Source organism: Toxorhynchites rutilus, chromosome 2, assembly GCF_029784135.1.
Source record: "Toxorhynchites rutilus septentrionalis strain SRP chromosome 2, ASM2978413v1, whole genome shotgun sequence".
NCBI classification, from domain to species: Eukaryota; Metazoa; Arthropoda; class Insecta; order Diptera; family Culicidae; genus Toxorhynchites; species Toxorhynchites rutilus.
In genome coordinates this window covers 15,255,202-15,268,278 of record NC_073745.1, presented here as the reverse complement: position 1 = coordinate 15,268,278, position 13,077 = coordinate 15,255,202, and positions in this window count along the sequence as shown.

Genomic DNA, 13,077 nt, shown 5'->3' with positions numbered 1-13,077 from the left:
CCTCCATGAAAATGCATGTTAGTCACTGTCTACTATTTTTTGGTAGAAAAAATCCACGTAGAAGAAGTTGGGGCATAGTGGTCACCCTAAGGAATATGCCCATTTCCAGCGTCCACGTACCGCTACAATTCCCGTTTTTTTTAGAATATTATAAAGGGTGTGTCACATCAAATTGCATCACGGAAAAAACGCTGTAGAAATTTAATTTTTAGGAATTATATCTTCAGCTTTCGCTTATAATCAGATAAGAGTGTATAGATCACGTTGGCCATGCTTCACTGACAATTTTTCGTAAATTTGAAAAAATGTCGTCGAACGAAAGAGAGCGTCGTGAATTAATCCTGCGCAGTCATTTCCAGAATCCGGAGTTGTCACATCGGGACATCGGACATTCTCCGCAGAGGACAAATTCAGCGTTCCGGAGAGATCGGGACATCGGGACATTCTCCGCAGAGGACAAATTCAGCGTTCCGGAGGAGATTCGCAAGCAGAAACTATCCAAGTTTGCCAAAAAGTACATGGTGTGGCAAGCGATCTGCTCTTGCGGAAAGCGGAGCGCCCCCTTCGTGATGACCGGCACGGTAAACGGGCAGGTTTACCTTAAGGAGTGCCTACAGAAGCGCTTACTACCACTATTGAAGCAGCACGAGGGCCCGACCATCTTCTGGCCGGATCGCGCTTCGTGCCACTATTCAAAGGACGTGTTGGAGTGGTACGAAGCCAACGGGGTCACCTTCGTGCCAAAGGAAATGAACCCGCCCAACGCGCCGGAGCTTCGCCCAATAGAGAAATATTGGGCGATTATGAAGCAGGCCCTCCGGAAGAACCCAAAAGTTGTCAAATCGGAGGCGGACTTCAAGAGAAAATGGATTTCTGTTCAAAAAAAAACTACAACCTGACGTTGTACAGATCCTTATGGACGGGGTAAAGAGGAAGGTGCGAGCATACGGGCTTGGGCTCGAAGTATGAATAAAAAGAAAATGCCAAAAGTTGTTTAATAGTTTTTATTTTACTGTCTAAAATTTTCAAAAGGATCGGTCTACTGGGCGAATTTCTACAGCGTTTTTTCTGTGATGCAATTTGATGTGACACACCCTTTAGTTCAACTCATTGTTGTTCATGATAGCATATGGCTTTTACAATAAAAATTCAAAAAAGTACATTTTTCATCATTAGAAAAAAAAGGTGAAAAATCTTACTTTTTTTTTGTTTGGAGGTAAAGTGGTTGTTCCCGACCAACCGCGCGGAAGAGGAACAAGTGTCAAAAAGGTAGTTTCCCTTCCAAACTTTCAGTCCTTGTTTCACATCCAAGCCTCTCAATCCTTCGTGAGCCGAACGCATACAAGCAAACACAGCATACTAATCGATCTCTACCAATACAATATTTGCCATTCCATCCAAAGTGTGTTTCCATTCTCCACAAGCCACATCCAAATTGTATGGTCTTCCAGAAGACCAAAGTGAAAAAGTATCCAATCCTCCTTCAGCCGAAAGAACCGCCATCTTCCTCAATGGTGTGATCCACCAGTGGTCACTCGCACATATCAAGCTAATGTCTATCGCGAGAGCAATTTCTGTTTTTATTTATATTTCGACATGCGATAGCTGTACTGGAGTACATGATGACTCAAAAGTCATGAAATTCTTCAAACATAAGGTGCCTTTCAATACGGTGTCAACAGTTATACAATCAAACAAGCAGGTGACCACTTTACCCCCACTACCTCTATAGTTTATCTAAGTCAAATTCCTTAGAATGTAGACGTTTTTGGGCACGTGTTTCGTGTCGGTCCCTTGGGACTTACGTTGAGCTTTTTGTTAGAAAAACGTTGATCACTGGGACTGACGACTACAAAATATATATATTAGGCTGTCAAAAAAGTCCTGCGGTATTTCCGCGAGGTATCGTTGTAAGCGCGTAGTTCTAGTTGTATTCATTGTATCGAGTCATACTATAGCTTGTTGGAAAGGTATTTATATAGTCCGCGCTATAATATAGCCCTTGACAGTGTTTTGTTTGGTTAAGTCGTTCGTGAGTTATAGTGTCGCAAATATGGAGCAAAATAAAGAGAAAATCCGACATATTTTACAGTACTACTATGACAAAGGCAAAAATGCATCTCAAGCTGCCAATAAAATTTGTGCAGTTTATGGACCCGATACAGTTTCCATTTCCACCGCACAACGATGGTTTCAACGTTTTCGTTCTCGTGTAGAGGTCGTCGAAGATGCGCCACGCTCCGGAAGGCCTGTCGTCGAAAATTGCGACAAAATCGCTGAATTAGCCGAGAAAGACCGGCATAGTAGCAGCCGTAGCATCGGCCAAGAGCTGGGGATAAGTAATCAAACCGTTATTAACCATTTGAAGAAGCTTGGATTCACAAAGAAGCTCGATGTATGGGTGCCACACACGTTGACGCAAAAAAACATCTTTGACCGTATCGACGCATGTGAATCGCTGCTGAATCGCAACAAAATCGACCCGTTTCTGAAGCGGATGGTGACTGGCGATGAAAAGTGGGTCACTTACGACAACGTGAAGCGCAAACGGTCGTGGTCGAAGCCCGCTGAAGCGGCTCAGATGGTGGCCAAGCCCTCATTAACTGTCAGGAAGGTTCTGCTGTGTGTTTGGTGGGATTGTCAAGGAATAATCTATTATTAGCTGCTTCCCTATGGCCAAACGCTCAATTCGGACCTGTACTGCCAACAACTGTACCGCTTGAAGGTAGCACTCATGAAGAAGAGGCCATCTTTGATAAACAGAGGCCGCATTGTCTTCCATCAGGACAACGCCAGGCCACACACTTCTTTGGTGACGCGCCAGAAGCTCCGGGAGCACGGATGGGAGGTTCTTTTGCATCCGCCGTATAGTCCGGACCTTGCACGTTGCACCTTGCACCTTGCACCACTACCACCAGTTTTTGTCCATAGCGAACGAGCTAGGTAGTCAGAAGTTAGCCACAAAAGAGGCCTGTGAAAATTGGCTATCCGAGTTTTTTTTGCCAATAAGGAAGCGAGCTTTTATAACAGGGGTATTATGAAGTTGGCATCTCGTTGGGAACAAGTCATCGAACAAAACGGCGCATATTTGACTTAAAACAGATGATTGTAACTAATTTTATGAACAAATGAAAATTCAAAAAAAAACCGCAGGACTTTTTATTGGTTTTATATATATATATATATATATATATATATATATATATATATATATATATATATATATATATATATATATATATATATATATATATAAATGGATTTCTGTCTGTCTGTCTGTCTGATTCTTATGGGCTCGAAAACTACTGAACCGATCAACATGAAAATTGGTATATAGGGGTTTTTGGGGCCGGAGAAGGTTTTCGTGATAGTTTGAGGCCCCTCCCCTTCTCTAAGGGGGGGCTGCCATAGAAATGAAATACAATATTCTGCATTACTCGAGAACTAATCAAGTTTTACTCGATATTTGTGAACGGATTGTACATTCAAATCATGTTCCAGAAATTTAGGTTGCTCCATATCCATATCCATGATGTGTATTGAGATGAATGTTTATGAACAGTCAAAAATTTCATAAGTGTTAATATGAAAAAAATCTATTTTGGCCGGGGAGAAGCTAAGGGACGAAGGGTCAGTTAATTTGAAATAAATTTTCGGAGCCTATATGTTCCGATTCCTATACTCGAAGCATAATTCACCCACTCTTCAGGAAAGAAGAAACTGCTTCTCTCTGTCAATTTCCGCATTCAGTAGCTCCACATACGATCTGCTGTAAACAACCGTTGCTTGCTATTCACACTTGGTCACTTCTGACCCGCTGATAAGGCAGTACCTGTGGAATCGAACAACGAATCAGAAGGAACCAGCAGAACTCACTTACATATTTATGACATTCGCTGCAACTTCCCACTCATTTTTCAATGGGATTTCGATCTTACCCTAGTCAGCTGCAACAATGGATACAAGTCAGTGTTGAAGAAAGCAGCCAACGGTACCCTAAACCATCTCCGGTCCCAATTTCCTCGGTCCCGTGGCCAACACTGTTCCGTCAGCAAGTGGCTGGGAAGCGCGAATTCGTTGTCTTCAAAAATAAATAACGGATCACGAAGCTCGGAGGAATCGATGAAAAATATATTGAATGGAAAAACCAGCGAGAAGCAGCCCTCGGAATGACCATAGGAGCTGGGGCACGAAATAATGATGTCTTTTTCACGTTTTTGATTTGTTTTGCAGCCCTTCCGTCGGGCGCCTCTGCCCACCCCGGTGCTTGGTGTTCCTGACGAGCGAAAGGAAGCGCACTATATTTCCAATTCAAACTTCCACTCGATGTGTTTTGAATAAATTTAGACATCATCTCTCGTTCGCGAAACCGAACATCATCAGTAACGGTGGAATGGCGAGAGAGAGCGAGAAATTTTCACATCATAACGAGGTATCCCCCTCCCGATTGTTGATGATGGTAGGGACTTACGGTTAGGTTTTCTAGTTATTCTCTCTTGTGATCTCAGAACAGGCTCCGTCGGAGGGAAGGCTTTCCGGGGTACACACGAACGTCATAAGCTTTTGCTGACGTTGGAAAGTCGGTCATTGCAGCCATGTAATCAGGTATGGTTAGTAAAGAACTTCAACATCAGTATCGGTCGCAGAACATTGTGTTAATATTACTCAATTGTTGGAATTATCCAATATTACGGATGCATTCATAGTTGGAAATATGTTCGCTGGCGAAAGAAATTGAATTCCTTTCTAGGATAAGAATCAACGTTGTGTGTCAGTTTATGAGTGGAAAAAAGATCTTTGGTGCCACTATTCACAGCTGCAAGAACTGCAAGAACTTCACTGCAACATCGCTTTTTCGAATTCAATTACAGTGCCCCGGATGAAATAATATCAGCATGCCAGAACGGAATGGTATGCTTCATTTCATATTTCGCTGAGCATCTCCGCGGCGTTCGTCATCGCCGGCGCGCATCGCAGCGTCGACAGCCGGTTCGATAATGGCTTCAGAATTTCGATATTTGTACATCTGATTTGTCTCCCCCAGCGAGAGAGATGATGGCGAGAAGGGATCCATCCACTTTTCGCTGTCACATCCTGACCAAGTCATGCCTTGCACCGATGATACTCGCAAGGGGCTAAGACCCGACCTGCACGAAGCGTCGCCGCCATCGTTGGCGTTAGCTCGATGGAAGTGAGCTTCGTATTAATAATTAACGACTTCGACACAGCAATCAACGGAATGAGCGAACGCGCCGACCGTTAGTTGCACAACATGGCATCCGTACACGAGATCCCGTCGGAAGGCGAAGGAAATGTGATAGCGCTGATTGAACCTAATGACGTTCTGCCAGGGGCCACATCATTCTTCGGTTGCCTTCGCCCGTGATTGAGGACAATCAGTGGAATGCATTTCATTTGAGTTGACAATCTTAAATTTTCCTCTCTCCAATGTGCGAGTGTGTGTGAGTATGCAGATGAGATGAGAGGTGACCCTTTCCATTCCCGGTCGATTCGAAAGTAGAATTGATTGGTTCGATCAAATTTTCGCAAGGGCTCATGCTTTGTCAGGGGATCTTATGAATATTATCGGATAACGGAACACATGTATCCGAGGCGAATACATTGTGCAATTGTGCAGGGAATTTCCATTGTTTGCCCAGTCGCGTACTCAGTTATGCGTGAATTAGTTAAAACTTGAGCTGACATGAAAAATAAGCCTTTCTTTTCTGCGCTTTCTCGCACGCTTCCGTATGCGCGAACCGCTTGTTGGCCGAGATGATGAATATTCCGGGATTCAAATTAAGGGCTCCCGGTTCGGCCACGCAATTGTTCGGTCGATTGGGAGCGAGCACAAATCGGGGATGCTTGCAAATTATGTTTGGATGAAATGGGAAAGGTTCCGAAAGTTCTACTCTGCTTTTTTGAGACTTTGAAATTTTGTTGAGGAAAATTAAAACAGTACATATTTTTCAAGTAGTGTTCATCGTTAGATTCTTCAGTATTCTGAGGCGATCCAAGGATCCAATAAATATTTAGTCTTAATAGTTATGTCTGTTTCTGCTTGTTCTTCTCTAATGCAATGTGCGTCGTTTAACACGTTGAGCTCCGAATTTTTCTTGCTACGCTTTCCATTCAGCCCGCACCAAGAGCGTTTGCACAGTATCAGTGTCGGTCCCAGCTCCCAAAGATACTTATTGTATTAATAGGAAGTAGGCAGAAATTCGACTAGAAAGCAAGCACATTCGGAAACTAACCCTATATATTTTTATTTCCTTATTTTGTAACTGTCAGTCCCAGTCAGTCAGCGTTTTCCTACCAAAAAGCTCAACGTCGGCCTCTAGGGAACGACGCTGGGCTCAATGTGTTAATAAGGGATATGAGGGGAAACTCAATACAGTAGAACGTGCACAATCACTAGTAAGGAACAACACTTATGGAAAAGCACGTTCACATATATAATTTCTATTGCTGGTGGGAAACAATAGTACTGTAATTTTGATGTATTTTGTTTTAATTTTAATTTTACTCAACTTTTCATTGCGACCATTCTTTACTTTGGTAGACTTCCGTTTTTTTTTTCGATAGTGGCAACTGGCAAATACAAGTCAGGATATGTAGACCAAAATCAGGATCCATTTTCATAAGTCACGGCCGGTTATAATGGTGGCCAAAACACTAATAAGTCAGATGAACCTGCTATATCACTGTCTGACAAACACTTACAGTACATACTTTATCGAAACGGATCGCACTTTGTCGTGAACCAGCTACAGTCATCAGCAAAAATGAAGTGCTCATCATCATATTTTCCTTCCATTTCTTTCAAATCATTCATGAATACATAGAAAATAACATATTTGTATCGTTTGAAAGCATAATGCGTACACCCAAAACTAGCGTTGGCAGAAAATATTTCATCTTTGGCAGAAATGATGCCATTTCGTGTGCTGGAGGGTCAAATGCGCAAATAATGAGCTGTTTTAAAAGCTTAAGAATGGTTTGTATGTATGCGAACAGATATCTCTTTCTGTTTTCTTTTCTCATTTCATTTGGGATTGTGCCAAAAAAAAAAGTCCATACGACGTCAATGGGGATCGAGCCAAGGCCGGCTGGAATGCAAAGCTATTTCACACGACCACGCTATCCATATAGCTGCCAGTGTTGTTATAAAGAAGCGTGATAATATTACACCTCATCATAACATGAAGTTGGAAAGTGTTTTCTAAGAGGATAAAGAAGAAAGATACGAGAATATATCTTTCTCTGTCTGGGCCGTGTATTTGGCAAACTATACGAAAAGCTTTCATATGCTCATATGCATATGCTGTTTCGCTCGCTCATATTGGCTCTAGCATATATATTAGACAAATGATATACATGTATTGGGGGGTAGAACATTTCCTGTTATTTTTCAGCTCATTTAATGTAATAAATTGGGATACCATAAAATGTGGTAAAAAATAACTTTGGATGTACAGTCATTCCATGCCAAACCGATATATTGCTTCTCAGATTTTCATGAAAAGTGGTACTTTTGTTCCTTTTCGCAAAATATGAGGCCCGTATTTTTCTATTTTTTCGTGAAGGTGACCATTTCCATTTTCCCCCTTTTTTCCAAAAATGCCTTTTTTCAAAGACTCATTACTTTTGATCTACTGGACCGATTGAAACGCTCGACATATCAAATTAAAACCATTTAGCTGGACTTTTTCTAAAAAATACTACGTTTGCGATTTTGTTTTCGTAATGATTGATTGCATTTGTTTTTCATAGTTTACATGGTCTCGGGACCAATGGCGCTATATATATTTGTTTTTCTTGAACGCTGAGGATTTTTTACATAACATATCCAAAAACTAGAGATGTGTTCTTTTAATTTTTATGTTATAATTTTTGGGGTATAATTTTTTCAAAGTTAACATGTTGTTAGTCTTCATTCAATATACCTATGCAACTAGACTAGATCTATGTGACCAGAATCCATTTTTTTTAGCAATTGCAATATTTTTTCAAAGAAGACTAGATCATTGGCTTCAATTTAATATGTTGATTATCTGAATCGGTCCAGTGGTTCACAATTGTTTGAAAAAAGTAATTTTTGGATAAAAGGGAAAAATGATAGTTCAGGCCATCGGTTAGATTTGAAAATAATATCTAAAATACGAAAAAAACCAAACCTCTGATTTTTGGATATGTTTTGTAAAAAATCCCTAGCTTTCAAGAAAAAAAAATATAAAAATATATAGCGCCATACGTCCCGAGATTATGTGAACTGATTACGAACAGAAAATTAATATTTTTGCAAGCATAGTATTTTAAAAAAAAAGAACGAATTGGCTTTCATTTGATATAAGGTCTCCTCAATCCAGTAGTTCAAAAGTTATAAATTTTGAAAAAATGTCAATTTTAGAAAAACCATGAAAAAAATATTTTTTGAACCACCCTAAAATCGAAATGGTCATTGTAGCGAAAAAAAAAATAAAAAATACGGATCCAATATTTTGCGATAAAGAACAAAACTACACTTTTTCACGAAAACCTCAGAACCACTATATCGGTTTGGCATAGAATGGCTGTATATTACGGTGCCAATGAATGTATGGGAAAAAATCGACCCTAAAATTTCAAAAAGTTACCCTATACAAAATGTTCACCACCTCTAAAAACACCCTATGCAAAATAACAGCTCAATCGGACTTATAGAATTTTAGGGTCGATTTTTTCCCATACATTCCTTGACACCCTAATATACATATCCATGAAGATGTTCAGTGATCAACCATATCCTTTCGCCTTCAGTACCTTTTGCGGCGTTTCGGCATATTTTCCACGAAGGCCCCGTGCACAGTATCGAGTTCTTCCCAGTGTCTTTCAAGAACCTTCAAGTTCTCCTTGTTTGTGACTCCATTGTTGAAAACAAAAAGATTGAACATTTGAAAACGGCCCGTAACAAGCTGTTCGGCGAAGCTTCCGTCGGAACAGGAGAGTTGTACCGTCTTCATTTAAAATTTGCGAATGAATCACTTGATTCTACCAATCAATTGCTTACAATTTGTGGCTCTTCGGTTATTTTTGTACACCGAGGAGCTTAAAATCCCGAAGAAATCTTCGATTGGGCAACACTGAGGCAGATTTGTCGGGTTGAGGCTTTGGTTACAAAAAGAACCGAGTGGGTATTCAAGAATTGTATTGTCCATCTACATGATGGTTTTGTTGAAACGGGATAGTAATTTTCTCAAACATTCGTTTTGATACACATCTTGATTGATAGTCAAACCAGAAGGGTTGAACCATGGTTTAAAAAGCATCACTGTCTGTTCAAACTTATGTTTACACTTATACTTTATGTTCCGAGATGTAGTAAAACTATGCTGCATCGAAATCTGTTTCTCAGTGTGTTCCGGGGCTCTTGTCTTCTTTAGGCACTTTGTTCTGATTATTTTCGATGTTTTGCAGATGTAGGGGAAAAGGGGGGAATTTGGACCACCTAAGCAAATCACCTAATATTTCCAAACCAATACGGTCTAATTAAAAATATGTCACATTGTATACTGAGCTACATTTGTTCTCTCTCAATAAATAATATTTAATCATTATATAAAGCTTCAATCTACCAAATACATCATAAAATAAAAGAGATGATTTTTGGACATTAAAATTTCATGCGGGGTAATTTGGACCAGTGTGTGTTTCATCGAAAAAACATACTTATGTTTATGTAAAGTATTTTGGGATAATGTTACTATCAGTAACAGTGTTCTGGGATCGATACCAGGTGTCTTGGCCAGATTCCAGACCAGAAAAATTGTATTGAGACCATCTCGAATTTTGCATGAATCTTTTCACTGTTGGTCGATCATTTTCGTACACTTTTGATGCTTGGTCAAAGAAAATCCGTTCTCGATTGCCTGCGTTGCTCTTTCAAGCTCCTCCTTCTTCCAACGTTGTCTGTCCATCCTATTTTTGTAATTCAGTGGCATCTGGAATCAATTAGACCAAAGAAAAGCATCAAACCTGTAGGACCAATTCACCCCACAGAAACGTGTCCATGTCACCCCAAACAACACTCAAAAATTAAAATGCAATTAATTTCATTTATTGTTATCAAACTACAGTTTCGCTACATCAAATTGTTCCTCTTCTGTAAGCGAACAGAACTTTACTTAACAATACACGAAAAGTTTGTTTAGTAAGCGGGAAAAACCTTAAAACCACTATCGGAAAACTCACATTTTTGACGATCAAAGTGCTTGCTGTGTTTATGCTACCGTTTCCCTCTACTTGTGAAGTTTCACCAAAGTTTTTTTTACTTTAGTACATACGATTCAACAATAGTACATACTGTTCAACAATAGAAGGAAATGACATTTAAAAAAATCCAAGTTGAGCCGTAATTTTTGAGTTGAAGGGGTGGTCCAAATCATCCCATATGACCAAATCACTCCGTGTTACCCTACTGGTGAGATCAGTTTAATTTATTGCGGTATCCCGTTGGGATAGTGAATCCTTGTTGTTGGAGACACGGGAAAGAGAACGAAGTTCTTCTATGTCCATAATTTTGGCTGGCATTTCACTGTCTTGCTTGTGAGTGGTTGTAGGGGATGCATGGATTAGTTGAAGCCGCAACATTATTGCTTTAAACATGTAGTACCGTATACTTTTTGATGAAATTTCTGTGCAGTTCGTAAAACAGTAAAATGCGCTCGCGAAATGTTTCTTTTTCCGACGGCATTTTGGGCAAAACTGAGCAAGCATAAACAAAACAAAAAACACTAGTAGAAAGAGGAGAGAGATGGAGAGAGAGAGAGAGAGAGAGCGAGAGAGAGAGAGAGAGAAAGAGAGAGAGGGCTCTAACCCATACATACTCTCATTTCTCTCTGGGCTCGTTTGTTAGTTTGGCCTCGAAAACATTCCAAAATTTGGGGCCTCGAAAACATTCCAAAATTTTAGTTGCTACCCCATTTTAACGCTGCCATGTGATTGATAATTGCTTATGGCATCTTTTTTTTGCTATATTTATTTGCTCAGCTGACTATGGGGAAATTCCCCTTCGTATTCAGTTGCCCAATTTCTCCGCCAAAATGACTTGACTGTTTAGTTTGACTGTTTGGACGTTTTGTCGCTTTCCTCCTCCACGACTCGACTATTTCATTTCATTTCGTTCCTCTCTCTCTCTCTCTCTATCATGTACCACGTATGCATGTATCGATGTTCCAGTTCCACGTGGTTAGACATACGCTACAGGTCAGCTAGATTTGATTGTATCGTACACGAAAATTACTCACACGAATGAAATTGCGTGCAGGGCGTGTTCGTTATTTCGCACGCTATTTACTAAGGCTAGCGCGAGGATTTTTATAGCATACCTGATAACTGTCTCTTCGTTCATTGGTTTGAGTTCACGATTGGTATACAATAAACTGTCCATTAATGGTGTAACTACTTCTTCGTATCAACAATCAAGTGTCCGTTCCTCTTTATATGAACATAAAAATAAGCTTCCGTACACGGGATATACATGATTTGCATTGGCTAATTCTCATTATTTGTGGTGCATGATTGAAATATTCGAAGTCGAACGAGTTTTGCCACTTCTAGACTACGTGGACAACGTAAGACTCCGTCTTTCACTTCTGAACAAGGGGTGATGGGGTGGTTCACTCTACGAATTTGAAAATGAGACATGTAACGAAAGTTCAAAAGATTTCAAATACATATTATTTTTGTCATATATGACAGACCGGGAATCTATCCAGTATTTTTTTTTTGTGTGTGTGATATAACTATGAGCAGGGCCCGAAATCTTCGAAGATGAAAAATGAATATCGACTGTCCTCTCAGTCGCTTCGCTTCGACTAGCATTACTTCGATATTCGCCGTCAACATAATTTGCAATTAGTGAGGGTGACTGATGAACTAGTTCAGTCAGTGGTAATTCTATCTTACGGGATAAATGAATAGAAATGTACCTCTCCATTCAACTGATATGAACAGGTACTGATAGAACCTGTATTTACATATCTCGTCTTATTTCAAAATTTGTTTTTATGTTTAAATAAAATTCGATGTGAGAAACTTATGAAATCGATAAACTACAAGCTGGAAGTACGCAGAAACTGCTACTAACGCAAGTCTGATGTATATAATCGACAACATTTGACACACCTAGGGACCTATCCTCAAAACCTTCATTCATACAAAGCTGGGAATACCTAAAAGTGATTACTGGTTGTTTCAACCAACCACAAGTGTTCCACTCATCCAATCAAATTTAAATTTCGTATTGTGAACTTGGTGTCCAATTAACCACAATATCCTAGCGCTGTGGATATCCCAGAGCTACTCTCGGGTAGACTTCACGATCACAACCTCTTGAAACGGAAGATATGAAGGCATTGAATATCTGTATATTTCTCACTCCAGATGAATTAAAATTAACGGAACGACTTTTCTGGAAAACCTCGCGTTTTTCATGATAGTACAAGGCAATGGAACATAATACAAGACATGGATGACCATCTCTTCAATCCTCTTTTTAATACTGAACAAATATGACAACTTTCATTTCAAATAGGAGAGAGAGACAACCCGACAATTATTGGTCATGTAAGATCTGCAGTACCTCTAAATAGTGGCACCATTTTGTGTGTCTCCTTTGAAACGATATCAATACGTTGAAATCGCTGTATTTTAACCTGTACACTTGCAGATTGGTCAGATGATGTTGGGTGACTCAACATCAATAATTTCTTATACAGCCACCAAATGTGTATAAATATATTTTGCAGCCGGACTGAACATTATAGCGTGTTGAGTATCGAAATGTTAACAGAAAAATACCTATTGTATGATTCAAGTCATCAGTCACCAGTTATCGAACCATTCTGTGCCCCGTCGGTGAAAAAAATGAAAACAAAAATGGTAATCGGAAAAACTCAAGTCTGGTGAATAAGTCGCATGTGGTAGTTTATCTCAATTGAGTAGCTCTATCATTTCTCTGGGCTGACTTGCTCGGTGTGACGGGATGTTATCATCGAGAAAAATCACTTTGTGCTACCATTCCGGTCTATTTTGGTG